This window comes from Schistocerca piceifrons, chromosome 2, assembly GCF_021461385.2.
Source record: "Schistocerca piceifrons isolate TAMUIC-IGC-003096 chromosome 2, iqSchPice1.1, whole genome shotgun sequence".
Lineage (NCBI taxonomy): Eukaryota > Metazoa > Arthropoda > Insecta > Orthoptera > Acrididae > Schistocerca > Schistocerca piceifrons.
The window spans coordinates 561,747,117-561,768,487 of record NC_060139.1 but is presented as its reverse complement, the minus strand read 5'-3'; the positions used below and the strand labels follow the sequence as shown (position 1 = coordinate 561,768,487).

Here is a 21,371-nt window from a genome sequence, read left to right as displayed (position 1 = left end):
AACACCTATAGAAACAAGTGGAAAGCAGACATAGGCAGGCAGCAGCAAACCTGAAAGGCAAACTCAAACAGAAACCAGATCTGAGATGTCAAAGCCATGCAAATAATTGTGTGGGATTCCTATATCCACTTACTGGCGACACACTAGCATCAAATGTGTGTCCTGTCTTCTGAATTGAGCTATAAACATACAAATGGATTATAAATAGATCAGTTGGTTGCCTGGAGTTTAAGGGACTAAAAAGTTCCTCACTCAGGTAGTGGTTTATCTAGAGTTAATTATGTCCGACAGAAATTGGATCAGGATACGAAAGTTTGTAGAAGAGCTAAATGTGAGGCATTGAAGGCAATACCGGAAACAGTAGAGCAGAGAAATAATTTACATATGAGAAACGTACATAGGTCGGGCCACTACGTAGGTTGGGACACATTGGGGGGGGGCAAAGGGGGTCTCCAACAACTCATCTGTCATCTGTGGCGAGAGAAACTTCACCTGCAACAGACACCCCCCCGCCACACCAATTAAGGGAAGGATGGGTACAGAGTAATGAATGCCTTCTAGCAGGCTACAAATATAGTGAGATCAATAGGCACAGTCAACAAAATAAGGCCAGAAACAGTAAAGAGTCAATTGGTGGTTGATGTCACAAAAGTGTCCCCCCCCCCTCACCACTTTGCAAGCAAAGAGCCATTCAACCTCCAATCCACCATAGACCAAGTATTAAAGAGATGAATCATACACACAATACATTGGAGTGATACCCCTAAAATGGAAAATAGGGTGTGGATGAAAAAGGTGCTAACCAGACCATAGGGCAACTGAAAATGAGAAAGTGGGGTAACTATGACACCAGGGCCCTTACAACAACATGCAGCAGGAAGTGCCCAACCCCTTACATTCCACGTCTGATCCTGAATTAGTTTAAAACATTTCATCTGAGAATAAAAACCACTTTTAATGGAGAAAGCAAAACAAGGTTATTGCCTGTTACTCATCTGCCAATATTAGAGACACAGAATCATGAAGACCACGCTAAGCACCGAGAGCCAGGAGAGGACCTTCCACCAGGACGTGGGCTACTGCCCGTAAAGCTCAGCGGCAGCAGCAACAAGTTGGAGGGGGGTGAGGACTAGGGTGTATCTCATTACATAAAATAACTGGGTATGACAGAAGTAGAAGTAACATGGGATGGTGGATTGCTTCCAGGAAGAACAGAAGTAACTGTCACACAGCCTTAGTCTCCTGTTTTGATAGAGCAGACTTTCTATGGTCCCTCTCCGAGTGAGGAGAGGGCTTACTTACAGCCACAAATCCACACTTGGGATCATGACATTGAATGTTGGGTGAGTGGTACGTTCTCTAGCCAAACAGTTGGCCAGATTATTCCCTGGGATAATCATATGACTTTTGACCTAGAGAAAGGCAATGGAGCAAGCACAATTACTATGGTCAAACCATAGAGTAGCACGGATCAATGACCTACAGGCTGCTCATTGAGTCACTACAAATTAAAACGCAACTGAGGGAGGTCTGTTTAATGAAACCAAGTTATGTTTATGGCTATTAGCTTCCCTGTAAAAACACTGAACATTCCCAGCAATGAATGTTGTTCCTGACCTGCAGAAGATTTAAAACAATTCCCATCCTATCCAGGGTTTTACAGCTGTCGGAACAGATGCCAAAAGTCATGGGGGCGACAAATTTTAGGTCCTTGAAATAGGTCAGTCTTCAATTGGGGTCTGGGTACTAAACAAGAGGTGTTGTGTTGGAAAACAGCGAAGCACATTCTACAGAGGTACCGAAATAAGGCCTTGAGGCACAGTCTAACTGGGAATCCACCAGAGGTTAGGTGTTTGTGACTCAACATCCCTTGTATGCAAACAGACTTTGGTAAGCCGGATGATCAGGAAATCGTCATATGGTAATTGTGTAAGTGAGCAACAGCTGGAACCATCAGAAGTGAAGAAGGAAGGTGCCCTCTTCAACAGGGAGATTGTCTATGGGACTAGCTCGAAAGGCACCAGTGGCCAGTCTCACTCCACAATGATGAACTAGGCCCTGCAATTTCATCAAAGATGAAGGTGCTCCTGGGCCATAACCTTGGCAACCATAGTCCAATCAGGACAAGGCCAGGACCTGGTAAATACCAAGGACAGTAGTGTGATCTGTGCTCCAAGAGGTGTGGGCAAGATAGCAGATGAGCAATAAGTTTTCACATGCAGCTAATCTTCTAGCTGACAAAATAAGGGGCAGCCACGTCAGCTTTTTTATCAAAGAGTAGTCTCAATAATTGGGACTGTGCAACAACATCTAGTGCTGGCAAAAAAAGTAGACATCTGCATCAGGGTGGACATTGGCAAGACAGAAATACACATCTGACTTTTCGTGGGAGAGATTTCGAAGCCACAGGAAAGAGTATAATGTGGTGGTCCTTCATAAGGCACCTTGCACAGGTGTGCAGCCAAGACTACGGAGTGCGAGCTATACCAAATGCAAGAGAGACTGACATACAGCATGGTGGTTACCAGTGGTGGACAAATGAGGATGATGGCCTCTGAAAGGCCTCACTTGAGACACTGCAGCTTCTGATGTCTTTGGTCCAACATGGCACAATCCAGCAGCAAAAAGTAGGTTGTAGAAAGGGAAATAGCAGTTCCAGTAGCTTCAGTGACCACATTGGAGATGATTCCCACAAACTTGATGTAACCTGATAGAGGAAGCGAAAGTTACAGAAGAGGTATATAACAGTCAGTGTGCCCTGACCGAATGCACAAAATGTCAAGTGTGTTGGGAAATCATAATCAGTGAAGTTTTTTGGAGAGCAACACAGATCACAGAACAAGAGAAAAAAGATGGTTGTAGTCAAAACAGGCTACAGTTATATCCTCCAATCATCACAATGACAACGTCCTGGTTAGGCGCAAAGGGACCAGGACAGGTCATGCCCCATCACTGTCACCAGTGGCGACAGATTAACATCAATGAAAATTGGTGCAGATCACAATGCAGTGATGATCAGAATAGTCTTCTCCCAAGATTTCACTTCCTCATCCTCTTTCGTGACTTTTGGTAGTTAGACCCTTGGTTGTCAGAGCAAAAGAGTGAGCAGCCCTGTGCTCCACAGTCTGGTTTCTTCAGGCACTGGTGCGTCAGGTCTCTAATCTGCGGATTTCCAGGAAAAGGGAGTCACATCACCAACCAACATCGGAGGAAGAAGCTGCTTCTCAAGCCAGATGTGCAGAGTTGTCCCCAAAGGTTGTGCCACAGGAACCCTAAAGGGATGGCCTTTCAAGCACATGATCAAGTTTTAACATGCTACTACCAGAAGTCTGTGTCAAGGGAGTAAATACATGAAGTACTGTTGATGACCAGAGTTCAGTAGTGGCAAAAAAGCATACCAATGAAACTGGATACAAACCACCATATTTTTCCAAGTTTCAAAATATGAGAAATTATCTTTACCTTCATTTCCTGGATTTTGCATTCCATGAGTGGGTTAGCACATTTTGGGGAACAAGGAGAGTAGTAGTCCCCACAACTTACACAAACAGGTCACAGTGCACATGGCGAATTTTTGTAAATTGGCCAACCAGTCACCAAACATCTAATAAGACATACACTGGGAAGACATATGCTTGATGTGCTAGTATTTAAAACACCAAAACTATGCGCGTGAAATAAGCCTTCACATCACTGTAGTAACATTTACCTTTTCTGGAATTGAGTTCCCCTCATAAGTGAGGATGAATGACCTCGGACATACTTTGTTTGACACACCACAGCATACATGACATATGAAGTGGACTCCTTATCTCTCCAAGTGTTCTCTTAGTTCTTCACCGATCTATAGCCTTAAATCCCAGTGAAAAATTAATCCCTGTGTAATGGTTAGGCTCTTACGGGGTGTGACTGTAATAAGTACTCCACCAGCATTTTAAAAGACACTATTGCCCAGGACTGTGTAGAATTTTTTTTCAGTCTTAAAAAGGAACCACTCTGCAGTTTGTCAAGGGAAAGTCAGAGAAATAAGCTTTCAATATTCTCCACAAAAAAAAAGAAAAAAGTTTAATGGAGGGAAATGACCTTCCATCTGTTTGGGTGCAAATAAGGAAACAAGGTGAGTAACTGCTTGTAAATTGGTTTATTTTGTTGTCCCATTGCACAGCCAATGACCAAGTTCCTAGCATCATAACAATGGCACAAAATCTTTATCAAGAGACTGCCGGGGCTCATGACAATTAGCTGATAAGTTTGGTTGCTTCCCCAACAACAAATATTAGTCACAATGCCATCTACTTACAACAAGGGGGTCTCCACACAGGCACCACCCAGCCAGAGCAAAGGCCACTTGGTGTGGTGGATAGTACTCATAGCCCTGGTGCTCTGAAATGGTCGCCACTTTGGCATGGGCGTGGAGGTGACAGCTCGGGCATCAAAAGCACAATCTCTGCGTGGTCAGGAGGATACCACCTGTCATCACAATGGTAACATTGGAGATACAATGAACTACTTGTTTTTGTTTCTTCAGGCTTACTGTTTGCCTTGTAATATTTTCATCGTATCTTTGTACATCCTCTTGGCACATTTCTGAACGCTTCTTTGTAATTTCGGTATATTCTATCATGCCTGTGTTATCACTTACTCGAAACCCCTCCCTTCTCTTTAACAAACCCTGTACCACTGAAGGTTTTCTCGTCTTACACTTTATCATTTATTTTCTTTCAGTAACTATCAAACCATTGCCTCTTTTGTTAATATCTGCAGCATGTTCACTATCCAAGATACTTTACCCGCTGCTCAGTTAAACTGGTTAACCTTGCTCTTCTTCAAAAATTCTCATAATTTACATTCTCGTCTTCTTGTCTGAGTATTTCTGGCTTTTCATGTACAATTCCTCTACATCTTACGAGTTGGTGATAACCCACACTTCTGAAGTGAAAAGTATTATCACTTCCTATGCTACTCTTTTTAGTTTGTTAAAGTCAATTTAATGTTTATTTCTAATTGCCCTTTGACAAGTCTACTTTTTGTTATCTTCTAAAAGATGTGTTAGGGGAAAAAAAAACATTCCTCTCATTGATTTTTTTTTTGGTAGGGTTTAAGGGCGCTCAACTGCTGAGGTCATTAGCGCCCAGTCACTGGTGTTAGAGCACAAGGAACCTGCTAAAACTCAAGGGGATGGGGGGACATCAAAAGGACCTGACAAAGATGCAGATGAAATAAGTAAAAAGGTTAAATGTCTTTGGTCAAGCCAGTTAAAGTTATAAAACGCAGAAGACGAGCAGCTGCTCGAGCGTCATCAGCTAAAACATCCGGTAAGGTAGATGGCAGGGACAGGACAACACGAAATTGACTAAAACGGGGACACGACAATAAAACATGGCGCACCGTTAATGCCTGACCACAAGGGCACTGCGGGGCTGGGTCACCAGAGAGCAGGTAGCGGTGGCTAAACCGGCAATGCCCAATCCGCAACCTGGTCAGAAGGACCTCCTCGCGCCGAGATGGTCGGGAGGAAGTTGTCCAAGCAGTTGGGAGCGGTTTTACTGCCTGGAGCTTGTTTCCTTGGAGGGATGACCAAGCATCCCACCACAAGGACACAAGCCTCTTACATACATCCCCACGGCCGTCAGATGACGGGACACAATGGGAGGCTGGCCGAGGCAGGAGGACTGCAGCCTTGGCTGCAGCATCCGCAGCCTCATTCCCAGGCACTCCCACATGTCCGGGGACCCACAGAAAGCTGACAGAACCGCCATTATCAGCGAAAGAATGGAGGGACTGCTGTATTCGTTGAATCAAGGGATGGACCGGATAGGGAGCCCCAAGGCTCTGAAGAGCACTGAGGGAGTCAGTGCAAAGTACATACGATGAATGGCGGTGGCGGCGTGCATACTGAATGGCCTGATGGAGAGCAAAAAGCTCGGCCGTAAAGCTGGAACATTGGTCAAGGAGCCGGTATTTAAAGGTGGCGGTCCCGACGACAAAGGCACAGCCAACACCATCGTCAGTTTTGGAGCCATCGGTGTAAATAAAGGTGTGACCAGCAAGTCGAGCACGAAGTTCGACAAACCGTGAGCAATACACTGCAGCCGGAGTACCCTCCTTCGGGAGTGAGCTGAGGTCGAGATAAATACGAACCGGAGCCTGGAGCCAAGGTGGTGTCGGGCTCGCACCCTCTCTGAAGGTGGTAGGGAGGGCAAAATCCAATTGTCGAAGCAGGCGACGGAAGCGGACTCCGGGGGGCAGCAGGGCAGACACATACAACCCGTACTGACGGTCGAGAGAATCGGCGAAGAAGGACTTGTAAGAGGGGTGTTCGGGCATAGACAACAGCCGGCAGGCATACCGACACAGCAGTATGTCGCGCCGGTAGGTCAATGGTAACTCGGCAGCTTCAGCGTAAAGACTCTCGACAGGACTAGTGTAGAAGGCTCCGGTCGCAAGACGTATCCCCCGATGGTGGATGGAGTTGAGCCGGCGTAAGAGGGATGGCCGAGCGGACGAGTAGACGAAGCTCCCATAATCCAGCTTCGATCGGACTATGGACCGATACAAGCGAAGCAGGACAGTGCGATCCGCTCCCCAAGATGAACCGCTAAGAACTCTGAGGACATTAAGGGAACGTGTACAACGGGCCGCCAAAGAAGAGACATGTGGAGACCAACACAGTTTCCGGTCCAACGTGAGCCCTAGAAACTTAGTTGTGTCCACGAATGGGAGAACAACGGGACCGAGATGTAAGGATGGCGGAAGGAACGCTTTATATCGCCAAAAGTTGATACAAACCGTCTTCTCTTCAGAGAACCGGAAGCCATTTGCCACGCTCCATGAGTAGAGGCTGTCTAGACAACGCTGGAGGCAGCGCTCCAGGAGGCATGTTCTCTGGGCACTGCAGTAGATCGCGAAGTCATCGACAAAGAGAGAGGCTGAGACATTAGGTGGAATGCAATCCATAATTGGATTGATCGCGATGGCAAAAAGGGCTACGCTCAAGACGGAGCCCTGAGGCACTCCGTTCTCCTGGAGGAAGACGTCGGACAATACGGAACCCACACGTACCCTAAATTTTCGATCCGTTAAAAAGGAATCAATAAAAAGGGGCAGACGACCGCGTAGGCCCCACCTGTGCATAGTGCGGAGGATACCACCTCTCCAACAGGTATCATAAGCCTTCTCCAAGTCGAAGAACACGGCTACCGTTTGGCACCTTCGCAAGAAGTTGTTCATGATGAATGTCGACAAGGTCACAAGGTGGTCAATAGCGGAGCGGCGGCGACGAAAGCCGCATTGGACATTAGTGAGTAGTCGTCGAGATTCAAGAATCCAAACTAACCGAGCATTAACCATGCGCTCCATCACCTTACAGACACAGCTTGTAAGAGAAATGGGGCGGTAACTAGAAGGAAGGTGTCGATCCTTCCCGGGTATGGGTATAGGAACAACAACGGCGTCACGCCAACGCATGGGGACCTGACCTTCGGTCCAGACGCGATTGTAGGTACGAAGAAGGAAGCTTTTGCCCGCCGGAGAAAGGTGTGCCAGCATCTGAACGTGAATGGCATCTGGCCCCGGAGCAGAGGACCGGGACAGTGCAAGCGCACGTTCGAGTTCCCGCATAGTAAAGGGGGCATTGTAAGTTTCCAGATTCAGCGAGTGGAAGGAAGGTCGCCGAGCCTCGTCTGCCTCTTTCCTGGGAAGGAAGGCAGGATGGTAATGGGCGGAGCTTGAAACCTCCGCGAAAAAGCGGCCAAAGGCGTTGGAGACAGCCACAGGATCAACAAGGACCTCATTACCTGAGGTCAGGCCAGGTACTGGGGAGTGGGCCTTAATGCCCGACAGCCGGCGCAGGCTACCCCAAACAACGGAAGAGGGAGTAAAACTGGTAAAGGAGCTCGTGAAAGAGGCCCAGCAAGCTTTTTTGCTGTCTTTGATGACTCTACGGCATTGCGCTCGGAGTCGTTTGTATTCAATACAATTCGCCAACGTAGGATGGCGGCGAAAGGTGCGTAGAGCACGTCGTCGAGCACGGATAGCGTCCCTACAAGCCTCGTTCCACCAGGGGACGGAAACGCGACGTGAAGAAGAAGTAGTACGAGGTATGGAACGTTCGGCAGCATGGATAATAACAGCCGTGAGGTATTCGACCTGACTGTCACAGCTGGAAAAATCATGGTCTGGAAAGGTCGCCAGGGAGGAGTAAAGTCCCCAGTCAGCTTTCAGTATGTTCCAGCGCGAAGGACGTGGGGGTGAGGTGTGGTGCAGGAGACGAACGACACAGGGGAAGTGGTCGCTCGAATAGGTGTCAGAAAGGACATACCACTCGAACCGACGGGCAAGAGTGGTAGAACAGATCGAGAGGTCCAAGTGGGAGTAGGTATGAGTAGAGTCCGAGAGGAAAGTCGGGGCGCCGGTATTGAGGCAGACAAGATTGAGATGGTTGAAGACATCCGCCAAGAGTGAGCCTCTTTGACAGGATGCAGGAGAGCCCCAAAGGGGATGATGGGCATTGAAGTCGCCAAACAATAAGAACGGCGGGGGAAGCTGATCGATCAGGTGCATCATGTCAGCCCGACTAACAGCAGATGACGGTGGAGTGTAGACGGTACAAACTGAAAAAGTAAAAGCAGAAAAAGTAATGCGGATAGCTATTGCTTGGAGTGGGGTGGTCAATGGGATGGGATGGTAATAGACATCGTCCCGAACGAGCAACATGACCCCACCATGAGCTGGGATACCATCCACAGGGGCGAGGTCATACCGCTCCGAGGTATAGTGGGAAAAGGCAATACGGTCAGTCGGGCGCAACTTGGTTTCCTGGAGACCAAGGACGAGCGGACAGTGCAGGCGGAGGAGCAGCTGTAAGTCCTCCCTATTAGATCGAATACCTCTTATGTTCCAATGAAACAACGCCATTGCTAGTCAAAAAGTTGGGGGAACGAGACGGGGAAGAGCTGGTCACCTCGATGGCCGCGGAGGGCCAGGTTGCGAGGCAACAACGCTACAACTGATGGCAGGCGGATCCGGTTCCATCGACTCGTCGCCAGCTGCGGCCGCTGTCCCTGATGGTGTAGGAGGGGCCGCATCATTTGCCGACAAAAGGCCGGCGGAACGCCTGGCAGCAGAGCGTCCCGGCGAAACTGAGGACGGCCGGGAGCAGCGACTCACGGATGAAGCGTCAGATGAAACGCGCCGGGGTGGAGAGGGGGATAGAGACTTCTTCTTGGAGGCCTTCTTGGAAGGCCGAGGAGGCACAGGGATGGTGGGCTGGACCTGAAGGAGGTCCTCACGCGCGGGGTCCGTTTTGGAACGCCGGACCTCGGAAGCTGGGGTCCGGAACGTGTCCCCGATGGACGCCTGAGAAGAGGAGCGCTTCTCAGGTGGCGTGGCGTGGGGGGAGGAGGAGGAGGAGGAGGAGGAGGAGGAAGGGTGGCCCCTGGGGCAGGGGGGGTGGGGGCCGCGGGGGAGGAGGAGTTGGAAGGGAGGGATTTGGGAGGCGGAGGCAGAGCCCCCTGATGGGCAGAGGAGGCGGAGGGGGGACAGGATAGAGGTGAGGATACAGCGGTAGGAGTGGACACAACGGAGGCAAACGAAGTGGCCAGTGACACGGGATGAAGGCGGTCATACTTCTTCCTGGCCTCAGAATAAGAGAGCCGATCCAAAGTTTTGATTTCTTGTATCTTTTTCTCCTTCTGATAGGCGGGGCAGTCTGGGGACCTAGGCGAGTGGACGCCAGGACAATTAGGGCACCGAGGTGGTGGGGTGCAAGTATGTTCCTCACGAAGAGGACGTCCACAGTCGCCACAAAGGGGCTCAGCCTCACACCGGGACGACATGTGCCCAAAGCGCAAACACCTAAAACAGCGCATAGGAGGCGGGACATAAGGTCGCACGTCGCACCGGTAGCACATCACCTTTACCTTCTCCGGGAGAACGTCCCCCTCGAAGGCGAGGATAAAGGCCCCGGTGTCGATGCGACGGTCTTTGGGGCCGCGCTGGACTCGCCGGACGAAATGCACGCCGCGGCGCTCCAGGTTGGCCCTGAGCTCCTCATCAGATTGTAGCAGGAGGTCACGATGAAAAATAACCCCCTGCGTCCTATTTAGTGCCAGATGTGGGACAATGGAGACTGGGATGTCCCCTAGGCGGTCGCACGCCTGGAGTGCCGCCGATTGTGTGGCAGAGGTGGTCTTGATAAGAACGGACCCTGATCGCATCTTGCTGAGAGCCTCGATTTCCCCGAAGACGTCCTCAATGTGCTGAACAAAGAACATGGGCTTGGAGGTGGCGAACGTCCCCCCATCTGTTCGAGAACAGACCAAATAGCGGGGGAAGGACTTCGCCCCAAGCCGGCGGGCCTGTCCCTCCTCCCATGGAGTGGCCAAGGGGGAAAGGGCAGGAGAACCAGAACTAGAAACGGTACCTTTTCTTTTGGAAGACTCGGCCGCAGAGCGACCTGATACGTGTTGACGTTTCATGTGCGAAACGTCCGCCCCGATACCACCCACTCCGACCAGGGGCTCTCCCCACGGGCGCCACCCAGCCGCAGCAAGGGCCACCTGGCAGGATGACCATTGCCGGGAGTCCTGATGCCCCAAGGAGACGGGCATCTACTCCTCGGCCAACGTGGGGAGGGTGCAGCTCAGGTATCGGCAGTACGATCCCTGTGTTGTCAGGGGGCTACAACCTAGAGGGTACATGACGACCCCACCACAACGGGCTGGCTACCGTGCTGGATTTCTGGTGCCATGGAAAGTCCATCATGATCGCTGGTGCAGATGTAGATGCACTATGGGCGTAACTTGGACAACCCATCAGGCGTTTAGGCCCAATTTGACGAATAATGGGTATGGTGACAACGCCGGTGCAATGCTGAGTGCCAAGGTCTTAGTGCACTTAGGACCAGTGGTACACCATGTAAGGTGTCCTTCCCCAAAAGGCTCGTACTTCTGTAGAATTTTGAAAAATGGAGGTCAAACCCCAAGTGGGACCATCACATTAAGGCCAAAACATTTGAGACTCCTTTTAGTCGCCTCTTACGACAGGCAGGAATACCGTGGGCCTATTCTTACCCCCGAACCCGCAGGGGGGTTCCTCTCATTGAATTTGGCCTCTGTAAGATCTTTGGCATTTCTGATGAAACCACAGTTTCTATACTGAACAATCAACCTTTAGTTTTGGCATACTTTCAGATTAAAAACTTTTTTGCCATTTATGAGATTCTATAATTCTGCATGTAAGTCTTAGAATATGGATGTGTTGGTGTATTAACTTAAGTGATTTCCATGGAATAAACTTGAGATATCTATACTATTTTAAAGCTTTTTTGTTTTGCCCCCAACGAAGTCTACACATGAAGTTCTTCCTCCTCCTGTTTCATGCGCTAAAATGTGTGTTCTCATTTTAATTTTTTTTTTTTTGCCTTATTTATGATGACCCAACTTGCTTCAATTTCAGTGCATTGAGTATATGTTTGTAAGCATATAAAGTTACCAAATACACAAACTCCACCTACCAATGTCTACATGTCACATCATGTGCCTTAAAATTGACAACACAGATTTTTTAATAGTTTACGTCACTGAACAGAGCATTTACCTATCATAAACATCTACTTTTATTTTTGTGTTTTGTTTGAGGTAAAAAACTGACTTAAATTTTTGGATTTTATCATTTTATTAGAGTACTAATTTTGTGCCCACTAAAAATTCTGTTTGCTGTGTCTTTCACAAAATATGTCTGAAGTGTTGTTGCCTTTAAGTTCTATGGTTACTACACTGCATTGTAGTAGCTTTAAACTTGCCAGTTATATTAGCTGTGAATTTGTGACATGGAGGTGATCAAAACAATTACATCCCTGTAAATGTGAAAATATTTTCTGTGCCCTTAAACTGGGTAAAAGCTATACAGTGGAGTGGACTCATCCTGCAATACATGTATACAATATTCATGAAAAAATTGCAGACGGGTCATTCGAGGCTGACAAACATAGCATTATTTATTGACAACGGGCATGTTAACTCCTCCCTTTTGGAAACAATGATTACTTTTTCACATCCTTAATGGTAAGAATGGTAGTTTCACATATTATGTGTTAACACAATAGGCTGCTTATGGATGAAACTTACACAATGCATAAGAAACTTAACATCTGCACACTGCAAAAACCAACTGATGCTGAGCCAACAACTTGTCAAGTGCCAATACTGTTCAGTGTCACCCTTAATATATAATTTTAATCTCTGTAGCCTACCTTACTTCTTACCAACTGCAATTACTGTGTGGCATATTGTTTAGTGAAGGTAGTAAGGTTGTATTGAGGTGTGACAAAAAGAGACAAACATAACACAGTAGTCAGAAGTAATTACTTTATTTAAGCTACAGCCATATCACTGAAACGTGTCAATATAAAACATTCCGCACTGGTTAACTTTCATATACCCTCACTGAGCTTGAAATGACCACAATGATTCAGTGGGTCGGTGGTGATTGTAGTTTCTTCACTATGTCACTTTCACACATAATCTGATTCATTTTCTCAAGCCATTTGTATGTTGATGTACCAGCAAGAACCATAACACTTGAACAGAATTTGAATCCTCAGGCATCACTCCAACAACTTTACTGGGACACCTTTGATTACCACAGTGGACAAGGAAGGAGAGGTACATAGCAGTCAACTGTTGCCTCTCCTTCCCTACAATCTATGGTGGCTGTGCAGAATGGCTCCTGACGGAATCAAAGTTGCTCACAATGGACAATCCATCAGTCATGTACAGAGAGTTCCATAGAATCTTAAAATGTTCATTTTCACAAAAATACAAGACATTATGAAAGTTTTCACTGCTGTTTTGTAAAATACCATTACAGGAATCATTACTGCTATTATTAAGACTGACAATTTTTATTGTGTAAGAAACAGCAGCCACATCTATGTTTTCATAGAATAGCACCTGCATATTTCCTACTTGTTTCATTTTACACAATGTGCTCTTTTGATGCCTTGGAAAGGAGTTACACGTTTGAAAAAATTACTTAGTTCACGTTTTTGTTATTGCATGTCACTCAGTGACAAACAGGACTTGTATATTCAAATGACCAGCCACAAGAACATCACAGAACTCTCTAGCATTAGTAATATGTTCACCACCTTGGAAGACATGCCTTCAAGCATATCTTTTAGCAACAGCAGCTGCACCATCATGTGCACCCTTACCATGACAGGATCCAAAAAAAGTTTCATGCACAGTATTTTGGGCTCACTGACATAGATGCCATGGAATATCTATTTTTGAAATGACTGGCTACATTATCACTCCAGATTGTAATGGTTTCAACAGTTTCAAAATGCTCTTCAACATGTATGATAACTGTATTGTAACATATATGATAACTGTATTGTTGAAGATCTGTACTTCTGCAGATGTGTGTCTGATGCAATCTGAAATCCCAGCATAACACTGATACTTGACATCATTAATAGAATCCGTACCATGGATTATGACTGCAGTATATACTGTCACAGTGTAATCGTTGATCCAGCGTGTGGCCTTTGCCTCATACTGACTTTTTATACAATAGTTTTCAGTAAATTCTGTTTGCAGTAGCACACTTCCTGGCTGGTGTGCGTCTTTCTGCTTCTGCATTTCCAACACTTGTTAATATACATTATATAGGTGTAATTATACTTTCCAAAGTTACAATGTTAGTCCATCTCTTGCTTCAAGAAGATGCCACTTTTCCTTCACAATTGTTTTCCTTCTATCCCAATAAGTGTTATGGATCTTGCAATTCTGAAGGCCTTCAGTTGACTGCTGCACTTCAAACTACAAGATGTCTACTAATTGTTAGACAGTAAGCACAAGTGACACATTCCTGTACTACAGTTTTTGTTGTACATACCACACAATTGAGCGTGCAAAGCCATTCTAAATGAATCTGACTAAGAAGAAATTCAGAAGTTTCACACTACAAACAAGCACATTTCTTGTCTCAAAGAGCCAAATGGGTAAACATGTGGTCTGTAAAACACTGGCATCCCTATTTTCACATCAGAATACTTCCCTGTAAATAAAAGGAAGCCTCCTTCAGATTGAACTTCATCAGCTTGTTTTGCATTCTTGTCTTTATCTTCATGTGCACTTCTCTCTCAACTTTTACATTTCACCTACCAGCAGCTGGCACGAAACTATCATTGCAGAAGAAAACCCTCACTGGTTTTGTTTCTTTGGTAGTTTTAGCTGATCTCTTATAACAAAATGACACTACAAAATTTTTTTGAAAACATTTCTGTTATAACCTATGTTCGTTTTCCATTACTGTTGAGTAAAGCTTAGTTCACTTTTCTGACAGTTCTTTGCAATGACTGAGCACTTTTATATGGTGATATTTCAGAAGAACTACTTGGCATTATAGTGTATGCTATTTCCCCAAAAGCCTGTTTCCTGCACTCTCTAATAGTCTCTTATGGATCCTTGAAGCTTCTGTCCCTTTTGCTGAATTTTCTTCCTACCTTTCCCACTTTCTCAGAGCTGCTTCTTATTTTCATGTGCCTTTTGCCTTTCCATTGTTTTCTTCTGTGCTTCTTGCTTAGACTATTTCTCTTGTGTTCTGCTTGGGTCATGAGAGCCATAGTGGCCAACGATACGTGTTTCAACTATTCGTACCAAAAAAAGTATATATTCTAATTATCATAAATATTGTGTACATTATTAGTGACACACAGTAACATTGCATCTGTTAAATGAAATCACAAAATTAAACTGATTTCATATAAAGCAGATAAACTGTCAACACAGCCTGCGACTAACATAACAAATAATGGAGATTACACGAGTCACTAAAAAACCTGTTGCATCTGTCACATTGTTTATTGAAGTGTTTAGAAACTTGTTATGCATTCCCTTTCTCAGATCACTATACTGAATGTATATTCTAATGTTTAAGAATGCAGCCACCCAAAACATTTGAAAAAGACAGCATGTTGGTGACTAAAAACACTGGAGCTACTTTGATTATTATCTTCCCACACCAGAATAATCAACAAGCTGTGAAAATCTACATTAAATGATAGAAGAGACCATAATAAAGTATGTTTAATATACAAGGAAATACTTATATTAATTTACTGAAAACCGCCAATAATGGCTGTTGTACAAGGCACTGTTACTGTTTGCATTTGTGCCTCTCTTGCATAGCTCCTGCTATGTTTATTGTTGTATTGCCAAATGTAGAAACTACACATTCTGAGCTTTAATATATCCCATATGACTATGCGACAAATTTAAACTACAACAAAAATGTCAGTTTTCTATGGAATTTTCCAACATGTCAATTATCTAGTTTTTATTTTTATTACAAAAAGTGATAAAATATGGCACAAAACAAACAGCAAGTTCACAGTAGGCTAAGATCATACACTACCCACTTAACTGTGAACAAAGTCTATAATAGTCTAAAAACTGAAATAACTATTTTCAAGAACGAAAGCCACTTAATTGACAAAGAGGTTTATAATTGGGTCAACAGACACTCAGGTTCACTTTCACCATAAAGCACTAATCTTGATACCGGTATGAAACTTTGACCACATTGTAACCCTTTTGTGAAAATGAATGATGTCATCTCAACCACCGAAGACATGAATACAAGCTTATCACTTGTTGGAAAATTAACATGGAAATTTCAACAAACTGGTCGAGAGATAAAAGTTAAACAAAGATGTATCAGAGTAAAGACTGAATTATTTTTTTTTTTTTTAAAGAAAAGAAAAAAACTAGATCAGTCTATACTGGTTGCTCAGAAAAATGATATTTTCCGAGAGGACTCAAAAATATTTTTAAAATTTATTTTATATTATTTAGAAATGACAGCCATTTTTGTTTGAGGTGGCAAGAGTTTTTTGTTTGTGTTTTCAAGTATCTGAGTGTTTTTAATTATTCAGTTATAGGTGCCCTAGGCCTTTAAGATAAAAAGCAGTTACTTCAGCATAGACTGGCCACCACCACCTAGCTGGATTTATTCCATAATACTTTTAGTTACTCAAAGTCATTTGACTCAAAAATCTCAATTTCTCAACAGTGGTTTTCCAAAAGAGGAGTAATTTCTAGCCTTAATATTTTTTGTGCTATTACACCATATAATATCGTTACTTTTTATAGAACATCAATAGTGATAAGCTTACACTTAAAAAATACACTATTTTAAAAACAAATTGTTTGGCCTGCAATATCTTGGGGACCAGATAAAAATCTGAGAATCACACACATAATAGACTTTCACATTATGAAACTTCAGCACAAGTTTCAACTTTGATGTGCAATTTAAAGTTAGGAGAAAAAATATGAAAATTTAAAAATATTGTTTTTGAGATATGCAATATCTAGGCTAGTGGAATAAAGAATATCAAGTATATAAATTATACATTTCTATGACTACTTTTTTTTAAACTGAAAATGAGCCAGCAAATTACAGTACCTTGTTCTCATCTGATCTGTTTTCTCTACTTTGTTCACTGATTACCTGAGAAATTTCCTCACTCACTCAGTTTGGACAGTTTAAATCTCGCTCAGTCATAGTTTTAAATTCCAGGGAAGACAGCTTCCTCAGCACATTCTTAACTGGAACCCAAACTACATACACCTGAGGACCTTGGTCCTCATGGGTGGTAAAATGCAACATCCACATCTTGGTTTTGTCCGTCAATATTATCAACTTCGGCAATGCAACATTGTTCATTGTTAACAAAAGCCACTATAGCTACTTTAGTGTCAGTGGGACAAGTTTTTCACACTACTGAAGCTCAGTATCAGGTGCATTGCATTCAGCAACTGCAAAGAAGTTAACTCTGCCCTTCATTAATTTACCTTGAGCAATAAAAGATGCAATTTCAGAATTTCAAGGTTGGCTAACAACATTTCAGAAAATTCTTCTCGCAATTTTGTGATGTCACCATTTCCATTCAGTCTTGTGTCGTCCATTGTTTGTATTCTATATAGTCCGGTATCAAATAGTCACCTTCCGATTCTTCAAACATGTAAAGTAAAGCCTGTTTGGCTGCATAATTTTGAGATTTTGCCGTGATCGTGCAATTACAACTGTCCATTCTGCTTACCAGAACTTCCAAACAGCCTTCATAGTTAACTCCCACCTATCATCAACTTTCTATCTAGTGATTCAAACAAAGTAACACCACGCGTTTTCAGCCTCTACTTGCAAAATTTCAACCTTCCAATTTTAATGTCAGGATTTCCTTTTTTGAATTCAGTGAATACCCGATTTTAATTACTCAATGTTAACATTTTTTGCATTTGAACCATAGTAACATTTTATTTCACAGTAAAGTAATCTTTTTTGCCAGGCATCAAAGTGCTGTTGTTATTTTCATAAAACTTAATAACCTTTTCAATCATGTTTTTGCCTATCCAATTAAATGCATTTTTTCTTGTGTAATGCACATAAAATTCCCCGTTCTTTTACTGAACCCCTTGTCAAATTAACCGGCATTTCGACACATTAAATTCACCACTAACGTTTGCTCAACTCAAATAATTTGGCATTAAAAAAGATTATCTTATTTTTACACTCTGTTTGAAATATGGCATTTCATTTTTAGCTTTTCTATCAATCATCATATTCAGTTGGTGAATTTTGAGAAATTCCATCTGGTTTAGTACAAATTTTCTTTCGAATTGAAATTTCCAATTCTTTTTGACTAACTGTCACTTTCTCAATTTTTGCATCCAAGACAAAAGGTCTTTTTTGTTCACTCTGTTTTGTAATTTTACTACCAGATGATACACCTGGGATCTCACAAGCTGAATCAACCTTTTTTTTTGTGGTTTCTGACAAGCCACAAAATTCTTTAGGCCTATTTTAACTTGTCAATATCCTTTCCTATTTTAGTAACAAATATGTTACAATAACATGTTGGACACAATGATTTTCCTGGTATTATAAAATTGCTTTTACTTTTAGAATAACGATCGAACATTATTTTTCTCAGACCTTCTATTACAGGCTTCTTACACCTTAAAAGGGTCAAAGCAAGACTGAACAAAAACATGATGAAATACTTTTCAAGTATTTAATTTCAATAGTACTTACAAGTTGATTTAACATCTAAGTCAACTCTTTCAAGTAAAATCACTTCGTTCTTCACTGTAATCTTCAATAAAAGTAGTGTCTTTTGGAAAGACACCACAACACGCTGACAAGCTTCGGTAATAAGAACACGAATAGAACAATGAACCTCCATTTTTCAACTGCATACTTCAAGAATTCAGTTAAAAAGAGTACAAGTGGACAGATGTTGGTGGAAGACAACACATCGCCTTATACAGACTCGTCTGCAAGCCTGCACAGACTTGCAGATGCTGTCTGCTAAAACTTTCAAAATGGACTCACTCAACAAATAATCACTGTTCACTTTAATTTGAATTGTTTCCAATTATGTAACAAATATGTTATTCCATTAGCCTACATATCTTTGTTTTTAAAATATATAATATAGAATTTTTTTTCACTGTCAACTGAATCTCAACATTGAAATTCATAATGAAGTTTGATATCACACTGGCCAATTAAGTGTGTAATTTTCAAATTTTTGTCTGACCCCTCAAAATAATGCATGTGAAAAAAATTAATAATTTTTAATTAATGTCTTTTTTAAACAGTAAGCTTCTCATCACTGACACACTATATCAGGGTAACAGCACAAAAAACTAAGGCTGAGAAATCACTCCTCTCGAAAACTACTTTTCTAATTTTTTTAAAACTTGCAACCAATGAATTTGAGCTATTAAAAATATATTACAGAACACACTTATCTAGGTGATAATATCAACAGTGTGCTGAACTAAATTATTTAATATTTGAAAGTCCAAGAGCAACCGATCACTGAATAACTTAAAAAAACTGCAGATGCTTGAAAATGCGAAATATCAAATTTTCTGTGATGGTCAGGCAACCAATTATTTTTTCCTGGACCACTTGGTATGGAATGACTCAACTGCAAGAATTAGTGAGCCTAACCCTAGTGAACTGGGGCAACCCTATGCAAAATAAGAATGTTTTAATTGTTTACATTACAACCAGCTGATCACAATGTGGGAAAAAATAAATAAATAAATAAATAAATAAAACCTAGCATTCTGAATTCATTTTCTCATGGTTTGCTCATAAAAAATTCTATGGAAGACATTGGCATTTAAGGAAAAAAAGTGCTAAAAGCAGAACAGAATCAAATGGAAAAAGGAATACTGGTACATCCAAAGAGAAAACATGGAAAGAAGCTTCTAGTAAACACAAGGAACTTGTCCAGGCAGGAAAACCTTCCCAGACAGAAGTTCAGAAACACAATTTCTTACTACCAAAAAATTTGAGAGAGATTTGTATCACATACAAAACAGAAATACTCAATATAATGTTAATTGCCTCCAAAGTGGAATGTTATATGCTACAGCCACATCTGCAATATTTTTAGCAGGATTCAAGATATAAAAAACATTGCAGTAATCTCGGCATGTGTGGCAACCACAGAGCAGGGGAAAATGCTGGGTGCTGGCAATCGAACTGCCATGCACACATGCTGTAGAGGCAACTTCTCGAAAACAGCAATGGACAGTGTTCAGTAGACAGAAATTCAGTTTTTGTACTGTGTTAATTGCACACTCCGAGTTTATGCACTCCTATTTTAAAGACTGCAATCCAGCTGTGTACTTCATATTTTAATTTTTTATATATTCAATCATTTTCAGTAAACTCTTCCAACCAGTTTCTATAATTATTTTAATTTCTTTTTCCCAGTTCAGCTTAATGAATTTTTTTTTAGTGTAATTGAGGTAGTGAAAGTCAGTCTCTCTACCCAGGCAATATCAAGTGGGCAGTATTTTATGGCCCCCTTTGGAAAATTTAGTCTTATTTTATATTTTAAAATTCTGAAAAAAAAAAATTTAAACAAATTCTCCAATCAAATTACACAAAGTTTTTTTTTTAATTTTTCATTTAAACTTAACCCACAAATTAAAGTCTAAGTAGTAGATGTCACTTTTCACAATGAATGCCCCATTCAACATTTTCAGATTCAGTATCCTACTTGTACATCAGCATCATCTTAAAAGGTATGTTTTCAATAAAAGTAAACAAAAATCAACAATATAGAAACTTTATGTAGTGGCCATAAAGTGCATTCCCCCCCCCCCCCCCCTCCCACTGATCATATGTGTTACTGAAAATTTGCGTACATTGCAACATTTAACAGGCACGAAACCAAAGTGAAAATAGGTGTTTCTGACCAACCGAAAATGTACTCTTTTCAGTGGTGGCAACTACAGAAAAAGAAGGCACTGCTAATACTTTTGGTAATGTCAGACCGGTAACACAGCGAATACTTTTGCAATTAATTTTATAATTCACTAATTTTTGGACAGGTGGACAAAATATATTTACAAATGATTATATTTCCAGTGCCTTTTACTCACTACCTGCTCCTTTTCCAATTATGTATAAAATGTGACAATTTTTCTGCAAGTACGAAAAGAAATTTGCTTTGGATACTACTATCAAATCATTTGTTATTTCTATATTCTGAACAAATTGTTGTCAAAATGGCAAGTTGCAAGACTGTAGACTTACTAAATCAGAAAGAATGAGTTGAACTTTTAAGATTTTTCATGCATTTCCAGTTTTGGAGAAAGTGGCCTTGTGTAAAGCGCTAATTGGAGCACAAACTTTGAAGAATTTCGTATATGATCCTTACGTGCATTCCCTACAAATTTCAACAAAATTTAAAAAGGTCTACGTATCCTCTGGACTGGGTCACCTGACACAATGACCCACATATAATGCACATTTACAAATAATGTGGCAACAGTGTGGCACGGACACTTCAGCGATACCTGCACAAAGCAAGGACATTTTTGGCGAAACTTTAAACTTGTCCTACTACCTACCACAAATAATGCTTCAGTACGGTAAAAACTGAATCATGTAATATCTAGTAACCAGTTTAACTTACAAGAAATTACAGAGTCATATTTAAAAAAAAAACTTTATTGTAAAAATGTTCAATAGGAATTGTACTTGGAAAGACCTACGAAGACTGTCCCAATTACAGAACAAATGTGTTAGACATAAACCTTATCACATACAAAATTTGAAACTTAAAACGAAACTTATAGACAAATCATGCCATGACAATTTTGCAGCTCTTAATCATAATTTCCTTAAGAACTAATGAAATGAACATATACGGAGAGAAAAGGTCAAGCATGACTTATTATCAACCTACTGTACTTTTTATCTACATGTATACTCATCCAACATTTGCCAGATGGAAGATTTTTTTTCAAATCATTTGTAAATATGAAAAC

At 42.2% G+C, this 21,371-nt stretch overlaps 1 protein-coding gene across 1 annotated transcript in view; it reads right to left on the bottom strand.

Annotated features, from left to right (window-relative positions):
* Positions 1 to 21,371, bottom strand: part of LOC124777709 (ATP-dependent RNA helicase DDX3X) — a 175,174-nt gene that overhangs the window by 152,888 nt on the left and 915 nt on the right. The gene's annotated exons all lie outside the window — the stretch shown is intronic.